A 20,076-nucleotide genomic window follows, 5' to 3' on the forward strand; every position below is an offset into this window, starting at 1 on the left:
ATTTATGAATCTTCACCAGGCTTCGGTGCTTGAACGGTAAATGGTTATCACTCAGGAAGGTTGTTGTCGGCTTTCAGAGAGATTTGTTGCTCATTTAACACACACACACACACAAACTGACTCCTTCCAATCAGCCACTTCAGTGTTTTGCTGAAGAAACTTGCCCCATCAGGGTTTTCCAGATAATAACCTCTTTCTTTCAGGTCACCACAGAGTTCCTTCTTGTTTCCCTTATTTCAAGTGAAACATTATGCAGCCAGTCCTCTCCTCTTACATAAACCACAAGGGCTTTGACCAGGCTGAACTAAGAACTCACAAACTGTCTTCAAAATGGGGTTTTTCCCACAAGTTTGCCAGCTTGTCCTGTTCCAGTCCCAGCTGCTGCTGCTAAACTGTAGAACTCAATTTTCTCTCTCTCTCAGAGAAAACCACATGATCCTCTTAGAACAGCCAACTGCACTCAGACAGACTGCAGCTCCGGACCTAATCTTCCGAGTTCATTCATCTGTTGTGTTCCAAAACAATAATCTATTACTGCACAGCATGTCCAATTAACACCTACTTGTGAAGTCCTTCAGCAAAGCAGTTTCATTGTCTTTATAAAGGCACTTGGAGCCTGGACTGTCTGGTTTGAGCAGAACTCTTGGCATTTTAAATGAGATTTGTGTTGAGAAGTATTTGTGTCTGTTTGTGACCTACACTTAAAAACCCCACAATTTATCGCCTTTAAAACATACAATATAAAATATAACATAATTTGTCACAAAATAAACAATATTAACAGTTGCCAGCAGTGAAAAATATTGTGTTCAGTCTGTCATGCATTAACAATCTTCTTATCAGCAATTTATAATATTATTGACAGGATTCTATATTCTGCATCTTCAACCATATTTTTTCATTGACAATTCATGGTTCTTGTTATGAGAAATATTGCTTGCAATATTTTTCTTCAGATACAAATTAGTGGGTTTCGTTCAAGTGGCCCGTCTACCATAGTAATTAGATGGACGACTCTTTAAAATGTAAAGACGTAAAAAAAATTGATGGCAATATTTTTAACAGACACCATTTATTCATTTAGCTTGTGCCATCTGTTTGCTTTGTCCAAGGTTTCACTCACAATCTTACGAACCATTTTTGCTCTTTACTCTTTTGGAAGTGGTTCTGGGTGTGAATGAAACAAAATGTGCCAATTTGTGGTAAACGTTGTGTGCCTGAGGTGAAATGAGACTGGGCTACTCAAAGGGGGAAGAAGAACAGCTCCCTTTACAATAAGAAATGCCAAAATCCTGCAACTGATCAGAATTCTATTTTCTTATGTTATTGTCTTCAGATTGTTCAAAGTTATTTGCCAATTTTAGCACCTTTTTTGATATTATAAGCTGAGATGAAAATAAAATTTAAAGGTCATTTTGAGTACAAGAGTCAAGACAACACTCTTTCAAATGCTATGTGTTGGAGGAACTGTCAAATTACTTGTGCCATCCTTAAAGCACAAGATTGTTTCCTATGGTAACAGCACAACTGATGAGTATCCTGTGGTGTTAGTGACCTGATGTTCTATGTTGAAAGCAGCAGAATTCTTCTCCTACATTGCTCAATGCCCTGTCACTGACTGAACATGCAGTTAGCAACAAATGCCATCTGCAAATTGGCTTTCCCCTGATAACAGGGGAGTTTCCATGGCCAGAACAAGCGTATGGTAATGTTGCTTTGTACTAGCTGAGCATCAAAATCATTTATGATGAGGGGCTCGTGCCCAATACGTTGACTACTGTTTACTACCTTTGGAGCCTGTGCGACCTTCTGAGGTTTCTCCAGCACACTTTTGTGTACTGCACTAGATGCCAGCATCTGCAAATGTTCTTGCTTCCCTTTATGCACATGTCAATGCAGTACCACATTGTTCTTTAATCCATTCAATCATACCCAGGACACGTGCAGCAAGGTAAAAGTTGAAAAGGACAATGGGTTTTGCTGTTAAGTCAGAAAGTCTGCAGATGATGGGGTGAGGGTAAGACACAGATGTGCTGGAGAAAGTCAGGTCACGCAGAATCCATAGGAAGATACCTGACAAAGGGCTCAGGCCCAAAACATTGTTTCCTTTTGTTCCTATGGTTGCTGTGAGACCTACTGAGTTTCACCAGCATGTTTGTATATGGAATTTGCTGTCCTGATTGTAACATAAATCCCACTTGAGTATTGACTGAACCTTGTTGCCCCATTGAATATTCTGCCAATAGACCCTGCGGTACATGTTCATCTTCACTAGGTTGGTGGTGTTCTGATATAACAAATTACTTGTCTTTTAGAGAATTAATCCTTTCTAAAATAAAAAAAATGAATATTTACCTAGAATTTTAACTCACTAGTTCCATCCAGCACACAGTATTTTGACGTTCTACCATCAGGACACAGAAGCATCAAAATGGCAACTCCCAGGCTAACTTCTTCCCGCAGGCTGTGATGTTGATGAATGGTATCCTGTAACTGAGTAAATAACCAGAATATCTATACAGTCTATCCTTATGTATATATATGATTATTGTATGCTGTGTATGTGTGTATGTGGTTCACTGTGATCCGGAGAAACTCTGTTTCATCTGGATGTATATGTACTGTCAGATAATGATAAACTTGAAACTGAGACTTTGGAAAGACACAACATCATTAATGATTCCCTTTGGATTCCAGTGTGTGTTTGTGCTTGCCAGCTATAGAATTGTCAGCAAGTTGCTTTCCTGCAACCACAGGGCTGTGTTCTTAGCCCCCTACTCTACTCACTTTGCACCTACGACTGCGTGGCTCAGTACGACAATATCACCATTTACAAATTTGCCAACGATACCTTGGTAGTGGGTTGTATAAAGGAAGGGGATGAGTCAGCGTACAGGAAGGATTGAAAACTTGGCTGAATAGTGGACGAAAGAGCTGATTGTTGACTTCAGGAAAGGAAAGACAGAGGTTTACAATCCAGTGATCATTGGGGGATCAGATGTGGAGGGGGTGAGCACATTTAGGTTCTTTGGAGTCAATATGTTGTAGGATCTTACTTGGACCCAACACCAAAGGCATCTTGAATAAAGTACGTCAGCATCTCTACTTCCTCAGGAGTTTGCGCAGGTTCGGTGTGACACCAGAAGCCCTGGCGAACTTCTACAGAGGTATGGTGGAAAGTCTGCTGACTGGCTGCATCATGGTCTAGTATGGGGACACCAATACACCGAACATAAAACCCTCTAAAAGGTAATGGACATCACAGGCAAACCATCCCCACTATTGAATACATCTACAGGGAGAGCTGCCGTTGGAGGGCACTCTACATTATAATTATAATCTAGTTTGTGATGATGGAATCTTATCCACATTACAAACATGGTTGGGATCAAGGAATATGGTGCAAGATCCCAGGATCACTTCCACATTACTGTCAGACTGTCAGATTACTGGATTAGTTCCACCTTATAAGCATGATAAGGGATAACAGGATCACCTCCAAATGGTGATTACAATGTAGGATTAATTAGTTATTTCAATACCATCATAGTGTGGGATCACAGGATAATTTCACATTGTAATCATCTTCTATTGAAATTTCTACATAATAGAACATTGAACAAGTTGTTCCCCGCATCCTTTTCTGTCAAAATCCCTTTACGCTTATTTATGCTTTTACTTCTTGTTGCTTACAGCAAGTAGTTTGTCAGTTCAATTATAAGTATTTCCATCTGTTCACAGTAGAAGGAAAACATTTTCTTTTCAACCGATTTCTATTCTCAGTGCCAATTCCAGAGTATTGCTACCTTGCTAGGGACTGTTTCGAGGTGATGGCTCAATTTCTTAGCCAAGAATTTATGTGTGAGCCTGGACTAAGAATATTAACAAGCAATTGGTTCTGCCAAGTTCACTTTTGCCTTCAGCTGATGAATAAATGCACCTCAGTAGTGTTCCCTCTAAGCTGTGCATGTGCATACTCTCGTGAAAGGGGCTGCGCGCACATGCACAACAAGGGCTGCGCATGCATGCATGCGCACTTATGTGCGCACATCGATTCCCTTTGTGCATGCACAGCTGAGAGGGTGCATTGGACCTTAGGCGAGAATTGTTGAGCCAGCGACCAAATTTCTTAACCCACAACACAGCTTTCTATCTGCGCTGCCTTTAATCTCACATCCTTTATACAGTCTGATTTTGAGCTTCAGTCTATTGACCAATACTCAGAATTCAGCTGATGACATGTTACTAATTCAGGGATTCATTGAACTAGTGGCGGGTTTGGGGGTGGGGGGTGTCACGAGAAGGTTACCACCAGTCACTGAATAACACCAAAAGGGACAATCAATCAAATAGTGAAGGTAGGTAGATGGGTGAGAATAATTTGTGATCTGCTCTGAGACTATCAAAGGTTGAAGATTTGGAGAGACTTCTTTGTTAAACCGTTATACCCATATTATAGAATCATAAAGCTGTACAGAACAGAAATATTTCTCTGGCCCACCTGTTCAAGCCCACTATTAGGACAGTATCTGCCTATGCCCTGCACAAGTTCCTGTCTAATCCCCTCTTAAAATAGTGATTGTATCTGGCTCCACCACCACCTCTGGGAGTGCATTCCAGATAGCATACTCTGTCTCTAAAAAAAAACCCTAACCTCTCAGATCCCTATTAAAAACTTCTACCTCTCACTGTAAAACAATAGCCTCTTTGTTTTTGACACCAGAACCATGGGAAAATCATCTTACCAAGGGAAAGTGGTTATGTTGTGGTCAGTGCGATGTGCAGCGAACAAAAGGAAAAACCACACAGAAGCCGTGAGTGAACCAACCAACTGACTTTACTGGAACTCTCCAAGAGCTTATCAGCACCTCTCCCATGATCCTTTACAGCCCCTCCCACGGGGACCGTTGTGATGTCAGCCCAGTGGGAGCCTGCACCTCTGTGACCCGGTTCACTTGCGGATCAGTGCAAGGTTTGGGAGGCCGACCTCGCCGCTGCGGGGCTGGATCAATTACTGGTTGGTCGAGGTCAAGGTGTGGCAGTTTGAGGTGGTTGACCGTGAATGTTTCCTGCTTACCCCCAATGTCCAAAAGGCACGTAGTCCTAGTGTGTCGTAATACCTTGTATGGATCCTTGTATGGGTGCTGAAGGGGTGTCTGGTGCATGCTTCTCCTTATGAAGACATATTTGCAGTCTTTCAGATCCTTCGGGATGTAGGATGGAGCTAAACCGCAGTGTGAGATTGGTACGAGGGCCAAGGCGTCCACCTTCTCACGAAGTCAGATTAACAGTGCCATAGGTGTTTCCCCTTGGCTGCGAGCTGCTGGCAGAAACTCCCCTGGGACTGTAAGCGGGGCCCCATAGATGAGCTCAGCAGAGGACGTAACCAAGGACTACCCGAGGCAGCTCGCCCACCAAATTTGGGCCTCGGAGCCGCGCCGCGAGGGGCATCTTCAAATGCTGACGGAACCTTTCCACCAGGATATTAGACTGTGGGTGGTAGGCCATGGTGTGATGTAACAGGGTCCCTAGGAGCTGTGCCAGGCTGCCCATAGGCTGGATGTGAACTGTGCCCCTCTATTCAAAGTGATACTGGAAGGAAGGCCGAAACGGGCTATCCTGTTGGTGATGAGAACTCTGATCCAGGATGTTGTGGAAGTGTCCATGAGCGGGACAGCTTCTGGCCATCTAGTGAACCTTTACCATAAGGTCTACCACATGTTGTAGATCTTCCTCTTTTGCTCTTCAGACCTGAGACAAACCCTGTACTACACAGGGATTGGAGTTGTTAGATAGCATTGGAGCAGCCGGCAGCATATTGCAATCCTTGGTTGTTATAAGTCTGTATACAGTTGCTAGTATTGGTAATGTTCAGTCCAATGTGATGGGGTTGTACTGTGCTTGTATGAATGTAAGCAGTTACTAGTATCGGTAGGGTTAAGTCCGACGTGACTGGTTATAATGTGTTGTGTGATTGGTTGTACAGTGTGTGTTATCCCTGTTGCGATCCCCCTACATGTGTTTTAATAAAGGTCCTTCCTGTATCCAGACTCATTGAATCCATCAAATTTTTTCCTTCCCCCAAAATGGATAACCTCATGTTTTTCCAAACTATATTCCCTCCGTTGTTGCCCACCAACTTGGATCATAGAACATAGAACAATACAGCACAGTACAGGCCCGTTTGCCCTCTATGTCGTGCCGACCCACATATCCCTGCCTCAAAAAAAGTACTAAACCCTCCCTACCCCCTAACCCTCTATTTTTCTTCCATCCATGGGTCTAAGAGTCTCTTAAATGTCCCCAATGTTTCAGCTTCCACCATCATCCCTGACAATGCATTCCAGGCACCCACAAGTGTAAAACAATCTACCCTTGATGTCTCCCCTAAACTCCCCTCCCTTTACTTTGTTCAGATGTCCTCTGGTGTTTGCTGATCCTGCCCTGGGAAACAAGTGCTGGCTGTCCACGCTCTCTGAAATCTTTTGTGTCCTTACCACTACTCACATTCTCAGATATTTATGTCATCAGTGAACTTAGAATTGTTACAATTTGTCCCTTCGGGAAAATTGTTGATTTAGATTGGGAAAAATGGGACCCATGTCTCCTGTGGTTTCCAATCTTAGGAAGGCTCATTTCCATCAGCTAACCAACTTACCAACTAGTATGAAATAAATGATTCCCATTGTTAAAATGGTTACTGTTTGACAAAAATAATGCTTGAATTTCAATGCCTTTTATCAATGTGAAACTACTTATTCAGGATGTTCACAACAGCTTTCATTTGGAAGGACCTTAATGGCCCATTCTATGGAGAAGATTGGTATCATTTACAATAACCTCTGGATTTCCGTCTTTCATAATTAATTTCTAAAAATTGCTACCAGTTGTGCAATGAGAGTGAATATTAATTATTTTACCTTGTGTGGATCTGGGCCAACGTGGAAGGTTATTATTTTTGAGCAATTCTTTCCCTCGTGTTACTGTAACATACTGATTTATTTCAGGCTTGCAGCTAATGATGCTATGGTTTATTTTAAACTGAGAAATACTCCTTGAGATTCCCAAGGTGTACTCCAGTAAATTTGTCAATTTAAACTTTTTTCAAATATAAAGAAGGGATTTTGAAAAAAGAGCAAGTATGGTTCTAAATTTGTTGATTTAGAACCATGTTGTTTCTGTAAGAGATAAAAGGTTAGCTTAAAGTTTCTCATTAATATCAGGCGCCCTAAACCTTTTCCCCACATTATCCCCAGATGCAACCAGAGATTAGGTAAACCCCTACCCCCCCTTTCTTCTTTCCCCTTAACACACTCACTTACACACACACACACACACACACACACACACACACACACACACACACACACACACACACACACACACACACACACCCCACATACACCCACACCCCCTTCCACACACATCCCCCACATACTCCCACACACACACCCACACTCCCCCCCCCCCCACACACACACACACAGGCATACACAAACACACTTTCCCTCAACATTGCTTATATTTGTGTGTAAACAATTATGAATATAACAAAATGCTGCCATTGCTGTGAACTTTTTGATGCTATTATCCTTCAAGTTGTTTAAATGGTCTCACAAGAATCTTTAATAGATTTAAGTCAAGAGAGAGACAGCAGAGGAATTGCAAAAAACTGCTCTTTCTAGTGGTTAGTAAACCATTTTGTTGCATGTACCACTGTACAAGTGGTCTCCGCATTAAGCTGGTCTCCATTTCTAGACATTGATTTTATTCAGAAATTGCTGCAAATCACTGACTGAATCCAATGTCTTTTGCAGAACAATATAACATAGACTCCATCTAACTGGCAAATTAAGGATTTTTAATTTCCGACTAAGTATTATGAACAGCAAAAACTTTGAAACCCTAATACATTAATGAAAAACATGTCACCATCAACTACTAAAGTGCTTGGTCCTGAGCCTGTTTTAACAATCAGAATTTTATAAAGCAATTTCTTCAAGTGTTAAAATACTTTTTTTTCTGTGGTCCTTAATTTATGCTTCAGAGTAAAGTATTTTTAATGATGGTTAACTTGGAGAGTTTAATTTTTTTTTACAAATCTTTGCTGAGAATATGAAGTGAGACGTGATTGTGAATCCCAGCTGACATTTCCAAAGATTCCACCACTAGAATCAGATGCAACACTTCCTTCCATGGCAAAGGATTTTTTTAAAACTTAAATTTAGAAAGAAATGCATGTTATTGGTGTTTCTTTCAAGATAAAACATAATTTCTTCACAAGACAGAAGCAAATTTTTTAGACTTTGTTGGAAAATGCACAAAGAGTTTATTGTTCTTACGGATCACCTTTCCTGCTCTTGCCTCATGTGTTGAGTTGAATATGTCAGCTTGGTGTAGTACTGTCAGCCACTCAACATTAACGATCAAAGAGAAGTAAGTGTAGCTGCAACCAAGTGGACCTGTGAGAAAATTATCAAAGCTCAACTCTGTTCTTTTTGTTTACAAACAATAGATTTCCCCATGAAATCACTCAGGAGAGAAAAACCATAAATAATTGTTTCTTCCTTTGTGGAGTTCCAGTTGTTTGAGCAACCATTGTGTAAGTGCTAGCCAATATATTATTAAAGATTAGTAAATATTTTAACAAGGCAAAAAATCCTTTTTGTTACTTTGCTTTCAAAATATTTCAATTGGGTTTTATATTGAATTCAATGGAAAAGTCACAACACACACACACACACACTCACACACACACACACACACACACACACACACACACACACACACACACACACACACACACACACACTCACACACACACATACTCACACACACACATGCGCACACACATAGTCACATACACATGCACACACACACACCCACACACTGTCACACATACACACACACAGGATGAAAATTCACCATTTAATTTATTTGTTTTTGATCTTCACTCCATCTATATTTCCATTTGCCCATTAATTTAGGCCACAATGTTCTCCAGTGGTGGGATGTTAACATTCTGCACTAACCCGCACTGCAAATCAAAATTCATCTTTTGCTATTCCCTAGGTTTTGATGTTTTGATTCTAACCTGGTACTTTATTTATCCTGGGGCTTTGCATGGACAAATTCTTGCACATAGTCGCAAGGTGGAAAAAAGTCCTGCTTGTCAAACAACTGAGAAATTTATCTGGCTGTTAAATCTGTAGAAAAATGAATGTTTCTAAACACTTGTCATGTACAAAATTAAAATCAAACAATTAAAATGTTGAAAGTTAGTATCATTAAAATATTTAAGGAAAATTAGAAATAACTACTTAAAACTTTTACCAGAACTTAATTCATGACAAATAATTACTACAGATGCTTACCCTGGCCCCTTGTGGCCATTCAGATGAATGGAGGGATGGTGCAGAGCGCAGATCTGCTGGAGGGCTTGTTTGTGGACGGCCATGTTTTCACAAAACCTGACCTGTCATGTTTTCTTTCATTATCATTAGTGATAATTACAATAAGTGAAGACAGATTTAATAATTTGGAACTAATTTCCTTTCTGTCAATTGAAAGCATGCTCTACTCTCACGCGGTAATCATAAAGTATTTTTCTAGCTATGTTGTTTTCAATACAACTTACGATAGTTATTGCCATCAGCCACCTATGAACAGGATAGAGGAGCTTAATACTTTCCTCGTTCTTCAAAGTTCTGACACTGGACACCAGACATGAAACTCCTACATAACAATTCCACGGCTGGACTACTTTGCTTGAGTTTTGATGAAGAAAGCTATTAGGGCCATTTCATGCCAGGCCTCCGCCTAGACGCCGGCTACAAGAGTGGAAGGAAAGCTTAAAACTTATCTTTCATAGAGCAGCCCTAAAAGGCTGCTCCTGCGTCGCATTCATATTGAGTGGCGCCACGTAGTGCCCTCTGGATCTGATGGAAGTGGGGCGACTGTTGCCCATAGCGCCACCCATCATAATTACACAGCAGAGCGATGGCCATCTTCCCTGCCCATAATCCCCCAATCAGCTGGAACCGCTGACCCTCGCTGCCCTGATGGCTCCTTCCCGCTGCCCCTGCCTTGAGGGGGTCATGGAGGGAGAGGGGTGAGTGGGGAGACAGCGTTATCAGCCTGCCCCTAACCAGCTGGTTGCAATGGCTCTATATTAAAGCCAGGTAGTGGAGCACAGCACTCTACTGATTATCCTTCTCCGAAAGGTAAGTTTCTGGATGTAAGGGTGGAGAACCTCCGTCTTTACAGTTGGGCATTTTCCTTGCTTGAAAGGGCCTAGAGACTCTTCAAGTTGCAATGAATCTCTCAATTGTTAATTACACCTTCAATAACCATATTAACTCAACTGCCGTTATTTGTACCAGCCATTTTACTTTTGATCAGCCTCAATTAATAACCAATTGACATTTCCCTGCAATGGTTCGACATAATTGTTACAGTTTCATTAAAAGGCAGGTCATCACAGTCTATTTTACACACTGCATAAAGTACTTATTCTGAAAAGAAATCTGCATGGCTCATTGCAGTAAGAGAATTCTCTGTAATGCTAACTTCAACTGAAATCCGCTGAAATCACTCTGTGCCTCTACCTGTTAGTCACACACAGCAGGACTGCCCATCGGCAACGTTGACAGCCTCGATTTCAGGAGAAATATTACCATCCCACCAGGATATGGTAAATTAGAAAATTCTATTTGTGTTTGCACAGCGGGTCTACCTTGAACATGTTGTTTGTCTCCAAAACAATTAGAAGTATAATGCAATGCTTGAAAATAATTGGAAATTCACAATAAAAGGAAGAGTCAATGCTTTTCTTTCTAATATTGAGTGAACCCATTGCTGCCAGTGTGAAGCAAAATTTTACTGAAGTCTTTTAGCCGCCCAGTTTTGCCACAGAGGAGGACGCTTATGCATTCATAGTTGGGGTGTCTCACAGTACATGCTATAAAAGGGGCAGATTCATTGCCATCATATCTTTGAAATAAATCTCTTTGGCACAGATCTAGGTTGTCAATCTGGTCTTTTTATTAATCACAATACTATAAATCTTAAACAGGCTTTGCCAACTCTGTCACAGTATACAGCAGGCAATTAAATTATTGCTTTCTGGAGCAATGTCCTGTGGCTCTGAATGAGATTCCATTATAAATTCTGGGATGCTGCATTCAATTTGGCATATTTGGGCCAAATCAAATAAAACCCCGGTGTGCAACTGTCCAAGCAGGAACAGGAGAAATCTGGCCACTCCAGATAATGCTTTCTTCCTCAATTTTCAGTTCATTTTTAAAGTATGAAGTTTTGGACTGAGTGCAACGTGAATACTTCCCACAGTCTGTGAGGATGGATCGAAGATATCTTAGTCCAGGTCTCACTGCTTCTATTTGTCATTTTAAAAAAATCTTGCATCTATTCAGCAAAATTGGCTAATATTATATTTTTAAGAGCTTATTAGAGACAATTGACAATAGGTCCAAAATAATTGCATGGGATGCTTTTTTTACGCGGCAAATTATTTCACTGGCTTTCTGATTACATATTTGGTATGCCAAAAACTTATTCTTTCAGAACTCAGCAAGTAGAACAGAGAACACGATCTAGTACAGCACAGGAACAGACCCTTCAGCCCACTTGCCTGCTCCAGGCATGGTGGCGTAATTAAACTAAGGCTCCTCTGCTTGCACATACAATATGTCCCTCGATTTGCTGCGTATTCATGCATCTATCTAGAAGCCTCTCCAATGTCACTATGGTGTCTACTTCCACCATCACTCCTGGCAACTTGTTCAAAGCCTTTGCTGCCACTCTCTGTGTTTAAAAAAAAATTTCGTTGTGTATCTCCTTTAAACTTTTCACTTGACATTAGGATTGTAGGATTCATCCCATCATTCTTTCTGGTTAACAGTGGGTAAACCTTTCTGCAATAAGTGGTTTTAAATAATTAATTGTCTAGGTTAATCTTTCAAATGCTGCCTAGAGAATGAAGGATCAAGTTTATCTTGAGATAGACCTGCTACGTAAAGCTGTGGTCAAGTCTGTCATAAAAACTCTCAGTTATTTTTGGATAAAGATTACCTATCTTCTTAATGTAAATTCCTAATGCTGGCTTCAGTTCTACAGCAGAGAAGTGTTCCATCCCAGGTAGTAAAGTGGAAGAGCCCAGGACCAAAAGGCACAGCTTCAGAATAAAAAGATAGGAGAAATTTCTTCAGCCAAAAGGTGATGAATTTGCTGAATATGTTGCCATAAATGTTGTGGTGGCCAAGTTATTGGGAATATTTAAAGCAAAGATGTATAGATATTTGATTAATGGGGGTGTGGCAAGATATGGGGTGAAGGCAAGAAAATGGGGTTGAGAGGAAAAATGCATCAGCTATGATTTGAACAGCAGAATAGATGGTCCTATTAACATGTTGATAAAAGCTAGCTGAGGCCAACCATGCGCTGCAATGAAAAAAGGAACTACGCACAGGATGGGTGACAAGTAGAGGGTTATCATTGGTTCCAGAGGATTTTATGTGCATTCTGCACATTATAATAGGAAAGGTGCTATCAGCTGAAATCAGTCATCCTGGAAAAGGAAGTACGAGATTTGAAGCAGGAAGGGATCTCCCATCCTGCGGATGAATGATTCGGATCAATTCTGCATGCAACAGCTTCCCAAATTGGCCAAGAGCTCTCAATTTAGAAGTGGTGATAAACAGTTACTGGTAAGCAGTGCACCGAGATTTTTTAAAAAATTATAAATTTAGACACAGCACGATAACAGGGCCTTAAGGCCCACAACCCTGTGCCGCTCAATTACACCCAATTAACCTACGTTTTGAAGGGTGGGAGGAAACTGGAGCATCCCGGAGGAAACCCATGCAGACACGAGGAGAACGTACAAACTCCTTACAGACAGCGCCGGATTCGATTCCCGGTCACTGGCGCTGTAACAGAGTTGTGCTAACTGCGATGCCGACCTAAAGAGAGCTGCTAGGCAATGAGATTAGCAATATATTGATTGAAAAGCAATTATTCATTGTTTCAGAGGTAATTGTCAACATCTTAGAAAGTTTCATCTTTTGGAACTTTAAATTCATGCAATGTTCAATTGTTTGAGTGCTCAAAATAGATTTTGATGCCAGGATATAGGCAGCCAACTGTTTTTCTAAATATAGGTGAGGTGGATATTGAAAGTGATACATTTTTCACAAAAATAAACTTTCCTTCATTTAGATTTAATCTCTTGCTTTGCATTTTTCCCGTGGGATCTTCGATTAGGTTCCTTCTGTAAATTCAAGAGGATTAGGAGACTTCTAAACTAAATAGTCGTCTTTATGTTCATCATTGGATTGTACATAACAGATCTACTTTCCAGGATTAACATCAATAATAAGACCAATGTCTGTGGCAGCCCTGGAAACCAATGAGCTGTTGCTAAGCACAAGCACCAAACTTCCTTGGCAAAGGATTTTTGAAAACTTTTAATTGACATACAGGAACTTCTGCTGCCAATACTTACTTAAAATCCATCTGCTATTTTGGCTCACATTCATGAGCAGACTAATGTCACTTCATGGAGCAAAGCCTTTCAACCAGGGTAGAAGCAATGGTCTCCTGAGGGAGTCACCATATACAGATGTCCTATTGTGCAGATAATGGCTGGAGAGGTGTTTCTGGACTGTGGATAGCAGCTGATATTCTCCAACTGAAGTTACATGAAGTTGGGCAGATTTCCAAAATGTTTCTCTTCTCTCCAAACGCTTAGTCTTTTTGCAGCCAGAAAGTGATCTCACTGTACATCCTGGCATCAGCAACGACCATGCATCATGCTCCCCATCACATATCATCTGGCACCTCCACCACTGAGCATGAGTTCCATTCTCCTGTTCATCAAATCATATTTTCACTCAGCAAGGAAAAGCAACTTCATCCTGATCCATCCATGTCATCAAAAGTGCCTACTTGACCTAATCCCATTTGCCTCCTTTAGACCTTTATCATTTTTGATCCCTAAACCTGTCCAAATCTGATTCCATGGAGAGTCAGAGAATGAGGGGAGATTTGATAGAGGTATACAAAACTTTGAGGGGTACAGATAGGATAAATACCAACAGATTTTTTCCACTGAAGTTGGATGAGACAAGAACAAGGGGACATGGGTTAAGGATGAAAGGTGAAATGTTTAAGAGGAAGGTCTTCTTAGAGGGTGGTGAAAGTGTGGAACAAGCTGTCTGGGGAAGTGATGGGTTTTGATTCTGTCATTTAATGGAATCAAACAGATAGACAGGGGTGTGAAGAAAGCTTTTGGCATCTTGGCCTTCATAAATCAAAGTATTGAGAACAGGAGTTGGGAATGTTATGGTGAGGTTGTATAATTGATGAGGCCATGTTTGGTGTATTGTGTGCACTTCTGGTCGCCTAACTACAGGAAGGTCAATCATATTGAAAGAGTGCAGACAAGATTTACTTGGATGTTGCTGAGTCTTCAGGAGTTGAATAAACAGGCTAGGATTTTATTCCTTGGAGTGAAGCAGACTGAGGGGAGATTTATAGAGGTTTACAAAATTAAGAGGGGTATAGACTGAGTAAATGTGAGCAGGCTCTTTCCACAGATTGGGAGAGATAAATACAAGAGGTCATGGGTTTAGGGTGAAAGGGGAAATGTTTAGAGGGAACATTAGGGGGAACCTCTTCACAGAGAGTGGTGGGAGTTTGGAATGAGCTGCCATCTGACATCGTAAGTTTTAAGAATAAATTGGATAGATATGTGGATTGAAGATGTCTGGAGGGTAATGGACTGGGTATAGGTCACTGGGACTAGCAGAATGATGTTTCAGCACAGACTAGAAGGGCCAAATGGCCAATTTTCTGTGCTGTAGTGTACTATGGTTCTATGGAATATCAAATAGGTACACTTATGGAGGGCTATGGTCTAGGTATATAGTTGATGTAACGAGGCAAAATATTTAGTTTGGCACAGCCTGGATGGACCTTATCTATTTAATTGGACATACAGCGCAGTAACAGGCTGTTCCAGCACATGCGCCCATGCCGCCTAAATGCACCAAATACACCAACGAATATGTAAACCCCATACATTTTTTGTAAGGTGGGAGTAAACCAGAGCATCCGGAGGAAACCCACACAGACATGCGGAGAATGGGCATGGGGAGCTCCTTATAGATTGCACTGGATTCGAACCTCGGTTGTTGGCGCTGAAGCAGCATTGTGTTAACCGTTATGCTAACCTTACCATTGCACAAGAAAACATTGGCCTAAAGGACCAATAGCTTTGTAAACATTTTAGTGAATATTTTAAAGAATGAAAGTGAGGTTAAGACCCAGAGAAATAGAGTGATGACTCTGGCTGCTGCAGCAATGGGCGCTTGTGGTAAAGTGATCAAATCTAGAGACGACCACAACTGGTGAAGAACATTGAGTTCAGAGTTATAGAGTTAAAAGGATTCATTTGAAAAGAAGGATTAGAATTTTATAAATGAGGTGTTATCATAAATGGATTGCATCGTTAGAAAAATGTGATTTGCTGCAAGTTCAGGAGAGGGTAGCAGAGATTTGAATGTGTCCAAGTCTCTGAAGGATAAAAAATGGGAGGTTGGACAGGTGCAGCAGGTTAGGATGATGTGGATTAACCCATGGAAGGAAGATGCAGTTGGTTCTCATCAGCAACAGGAAGGTTGGTTTAGCACAGTGGTTTTCAAAGTGCCCCCCTAAACTCACATTCCATCCTAAGTATTCCCTATGCCATCGGTGCTCTGTGATTAGTAAGGGATTGCTTAAGGTGGTACGAGAGTGGGAAGAAAAAATTTTGAAAATCACTGTTTTAATCGTACCTAATTGTCTCGTCATGTGCACGGTTTCATAACTCCAAAGGAAATGGGGCAATGACAAGTTTTCTCAAGCAAAATATTTCAGTAACAATTGGGTCTAGAGCAGTGATTCTCAAACTTTATCTTTCCACTCACATCCCACCTTTTGCCATCAGTGCTCTGTGATTAGTAAGGGATTGCTTAAGGTGGGATGTGAGTGGGAAGATAAAGTTTGAGAATCACTGCTCTAGACCCAGTTGTTACTGAAATATTTTGCTTGAGAAAATTTGTCATTGGCCCATTTCCTTTGGAGTTATGAAACCACCCACATCAAGCAACCCCTTACTAATCACAGAGCACCAATGGTATAGGGAAGAAGGTGGAATGTGAGTTTAGGGGGCAGTTTGAAAACCACTGGTTTAGCAGCATTTTAATTCTTGGGATAGGATTATGGTGAATGAGTCCTGTTAGCAATTAAAAAGGAACAAGCAACTTTTTTAATTGGTTGTGTAACCCAGCAAGGAAAAATCAATGATTGTTGGCTGCCTTCTACCCTGCAAGATAAAAGGAAACATTTCTAATTATTTTTCAAAAAAGGATAATTTATGATGCACAGTTGCCCTTGCTTTAATACAATAGGAACATGCACATGCTTGAGAAAAGCAGCTTTCTAAGCGTGTGCTTACTGAGTGTCACTCAGTGCAGGCTGTTTCGCAAACTCAGAGCACTATACCGAAAACATTATTTGGGTTCTTCTTCTATTTCATCTGCAGATGCAATTTCATATGTACATATATTAAATAAACCATTAAACAATGTTATTTAATTATACAATTACTTTAATTTTGTGCTTATTTGTAAAGGTTACGAGTCATTTTAGAACATGATTCAATGTATGACCTTGGATTCGGTTTTTCAGTTCAGTGGCCGCACTGCATGAGAGTCTGAGTAACACCCTTCAATATTTCCATTGATGCAGGGAGGGAGCAGAGATAGGGCAAGGAGAGGACGAGGGCTGCGATGCATGTGAAATTGTGCATTTATCAAGCCATAAAGTGCAGGAAATGTGAGCAACGTGGGATCCTGTGAATTAACAATTCAGGAATGTTCAGTTGGAGTTGGTGGGTGGGGAGCAACAGGAGAGGAGAAAGGGCAGGAGGGAAGGTTAGCAGAAAGGTGAGTCCACTAGGACTTCCTCCTGTTCTCATTAAACAGGGTTCAGTGGCATCTGTAGATTCTGTGAACGTTTTGAGCATTGTACAGTCTGGGCAGTTACTTCATGCTGATGTCTATCTTCCATCAGAAATGCCAATTGTCACTGTGGCAAAGCAGCAGCAATCAATTAAAATGGAAACAATTCTTTATTTTCAATTATTTTTGTTAAAAATGAAAAAGAAATAACTGAATATGACTAATAAATCCTGATATTGAATACTACAGAGAAAGCTATATCAGCTGACATCACAAGGGGAGCAACTACATTTATGGTCTGCACATCACAAAGAACCTCAGAAAGGTCAAGGCCAAGAAAATGGTTCAAAACGCCTTGACAGCACATCAGATCCTATTCTCAAAGGTTCTGTTTATTAGTATTATGGTGAGCTTTGATAAATTGAGATTCTATCAACTAGGGATTACCAAGTACCTTAAGCAGGAAGATCATTAATTAGATTACTGAACTGACATTCAAAGGTAAGTACTTCAAAGCAGAAAAAGATCAGAAGGAAGCCATTAAGGGAATGACTGATAAACATTTGCTTTGGGCTTGCTCTGAGGGTTTGAAATGAATGGCTGATTGCAGGACTGCTTGAAAATCCTTCAATACACTTACCAAAGAAGGCAGGTTTATCTGCTTCTTCCAATCTGTGCAAGCCATTAACAACAATCGGTAAGGTAATTTAAGACATTAATCTGCACATATTTAAAAAGTAAAAAGACAGAAATGCTGGAGAAACTCATCTCGCTGCTTCCATAAAGATATTGTTATGGACCCAGAGGACCCAAAACCCAGCAGCAATAGAAATTCACCAAGATAAATGATTACTTAAACAAAAGTTGCTTTTAATTATCTTTAAACATGAAAACAGGATTAAACTTTAACTTACTATATTGACTTAGCCTAACTTAACCCCCCTCTAATTCTAAGCGCATGTGTATGTAATGTGTGTGTACAAGTTCAGGTTATTTGATTCACAGTCCAATCTCACTTCTCACTCCTCCAAGTTCACAGGTATCAGGGAATTCTTATACTGTGCACAGAATTTAACATTTATGAATCTTCACCAAGCTTTGGTGCTTGAAAGGTAAATGGTTACCATTCAGGAAGGTTCTTGTTGGTTTTCAGAGAGAGATTTGTTGCTCGTTTTACACCCAAAGTTGATTCCTTCTGATCGGCCACTTCAGTGTCCTGCCAGAGAAACTTGCCCCATCAGTGGTTTCCAGATGATAACCTCTTTCTTTCAGGTCACATCGAGTTCCTTTTCTCTCCCTTATTTCAAGTGAAACATTTTACAGCCAGCAATCTCCTCTTGTATGGACCACAAGGGCTTTGACCAGGGTGAAATAAGAACTCACAACCCGTCTTCAAAATGGGGTTTTTCCACAAGCTTGTCAGCTTGTCATGTTCCAGTCCCAGCTGCTGTTCATGAGCTGTAGAACTATAGAACTGAATTCTCTCTCTTTCTCTCACTCAGAGAAAATCCTGTTTAATTCTCTCTGCTTGCAAAACCACATGATCCTCCTAGAACAGCAAACTGCATTCAGACAGATTGCGGAACCAGACCTAATCTTCGAGTTGTTCATCTGTTGCTTTCCAAAACAATAATCCATTACTCCACAGCAAGTCCAATTAACACCTACTTGTGATGTCCTTATAGGCATTCTTCAAAGTTTTTGCAAAGGCACTCAGAGCCTGGACTGTCTGGCTTGAACCAAGCTCTGGCATTTTAAGAAATCTGTTAAGAAGTGTCTGCATCTGTGTGTGACTTAACTAAAAACCCCACAATTTATTTTCCTAAAAGCATATCTATTTACAATATAAAATATAACATAATCTGTCATAATATATAACTCATGTTTCGGGCCTGAGCTGTTCTTCGAGCAAAAAGAAGACAGGTGATTGAATTAATAGGCTGGGGGAAGAATGTCAAAGGGGAGGAGCACAGGCCAGCAGGCAAAAGGAGATGATTTGACATGGATAGGAAGACAGGAGAGGGGGTGGCTCTGTGAATACAGAGCTGGAGGAAAGGAATCATATAGATAGGGGAAGGGTGGTGGCTCATAGAAACTGGAGAAGTTGACATTAATTCCATCTTTTTGGAGGGAGCCCAGATGTAATATGATGTGTTGTACCTCCAATTTGTGGGTGGTTTTATTTTGGGATAGGACCATGCACAGACATGTAGGCATTGACCTCTGGGATACCCCCCTCCTCCCCCATTTCAGTGGACAGGGCAGTGATGCTCAATGAAGTGATCTCTCAGTCTGCACCCTCAATGGGAACATCGTGTGTAGATTCCCAAGTAAAGTGCTGCTTCTTTTGGAAGGACTGTTTGCAGCCCTGAATGATGGTGAGGGAAGAGTTGTGGGTGCAGGTGGAGCACCTCCTGAGGTCACAGTGTAGGTGCTAAAGGCAGGGGGTGAGCGATTGCTAGGAAGGGAGGAGAAGGCAAGGGAGTCACAGTGAGAGCAGTCCCTGCAGAAGGTGGAGAGGGGAGGAGAAGGAGGATGTGGTGGCGGGTTTAGGTTAGTTGGTGGCGGAAATGGGAGAGGATAATATGTTGGATGCAGAGGCTGGTGGGGTTGTAGGTGAGGACAAAGGGAATCCTATCCTTGTTTCACATGGGGGAAGAAGGGACTAGAGGCAATGTAAGGGGAATGAAGGATACCCATAAGCATCCCTACTGGGATGGTAATCGAGGAGGACATCTCAAACGATCTTGCATGGAAAATCTTGCCATGGGAGCAGATGCGATGGAGGTGGAGGAATTGCATGAAAGGATCTCGTCTGGAGACTGTTGCGAGTGAGGGGCAGAGAAAATAGGTTCCAAACTGATACATTGGTAGCTGGATTGGCGAATGTTCTTTTGAATTTCTCCATTGGCCAATTTGTTCCAGCCAATAAAAAGAGGGGAAGCTTAAGTGAAGCAGCTGGTGTAGGAGTGGCTCAGAGTAGGAGTAAGACTTCAGAGCTTTGGCTTGAGAGGCTTTGACGAGCTGAGGCTAAGGAGAAGATGTAGGAGTTGAG

General features: G+C 41.2%; 1 long non-coding RNA gene across 1 annotated transcript in view; it reads right to left on the reverse strand.

Moving 5' to 3' along the window:
* The window catches only part of LOC138748200 (uncharacterized), a 23,235-nt gene extending 18,417 nt beyond the window's left edge, over positions 1-4,818 (reverse strand). Inside the window, exons 1-2 of the long non-coding RNA XR_011347872.1 lie at positions 4,746-4,818; positions 2,356-2,493 (exon numbers count right to left, since the gene is read on the reverse strand). This is a non-coding gene — a long non-coding RNA (uncharacterized lncRNA). The remainder of the gene's footprint in view (positions 1-2,355; positions 2,494-4,745) is intronic.
* Positions 4,819-20,076: the final 15,258 nt, after the last annotated feature.

This window comes from Narcine bancroftii, chromosome 1 (genome assembly GCF_036971445.1).
Source record: "Narcine bancroftii isolate sNarBan1 chromosome 1, sNarBan1.hap1, whole genome shotgun sequence".
Taxonomy (NCBI): Eukaryota; Metazoa; Chordata; class Chondrichthyes; order Torpediniformes; family Narcinidae; genus Narcine; species Narcine bancroftii.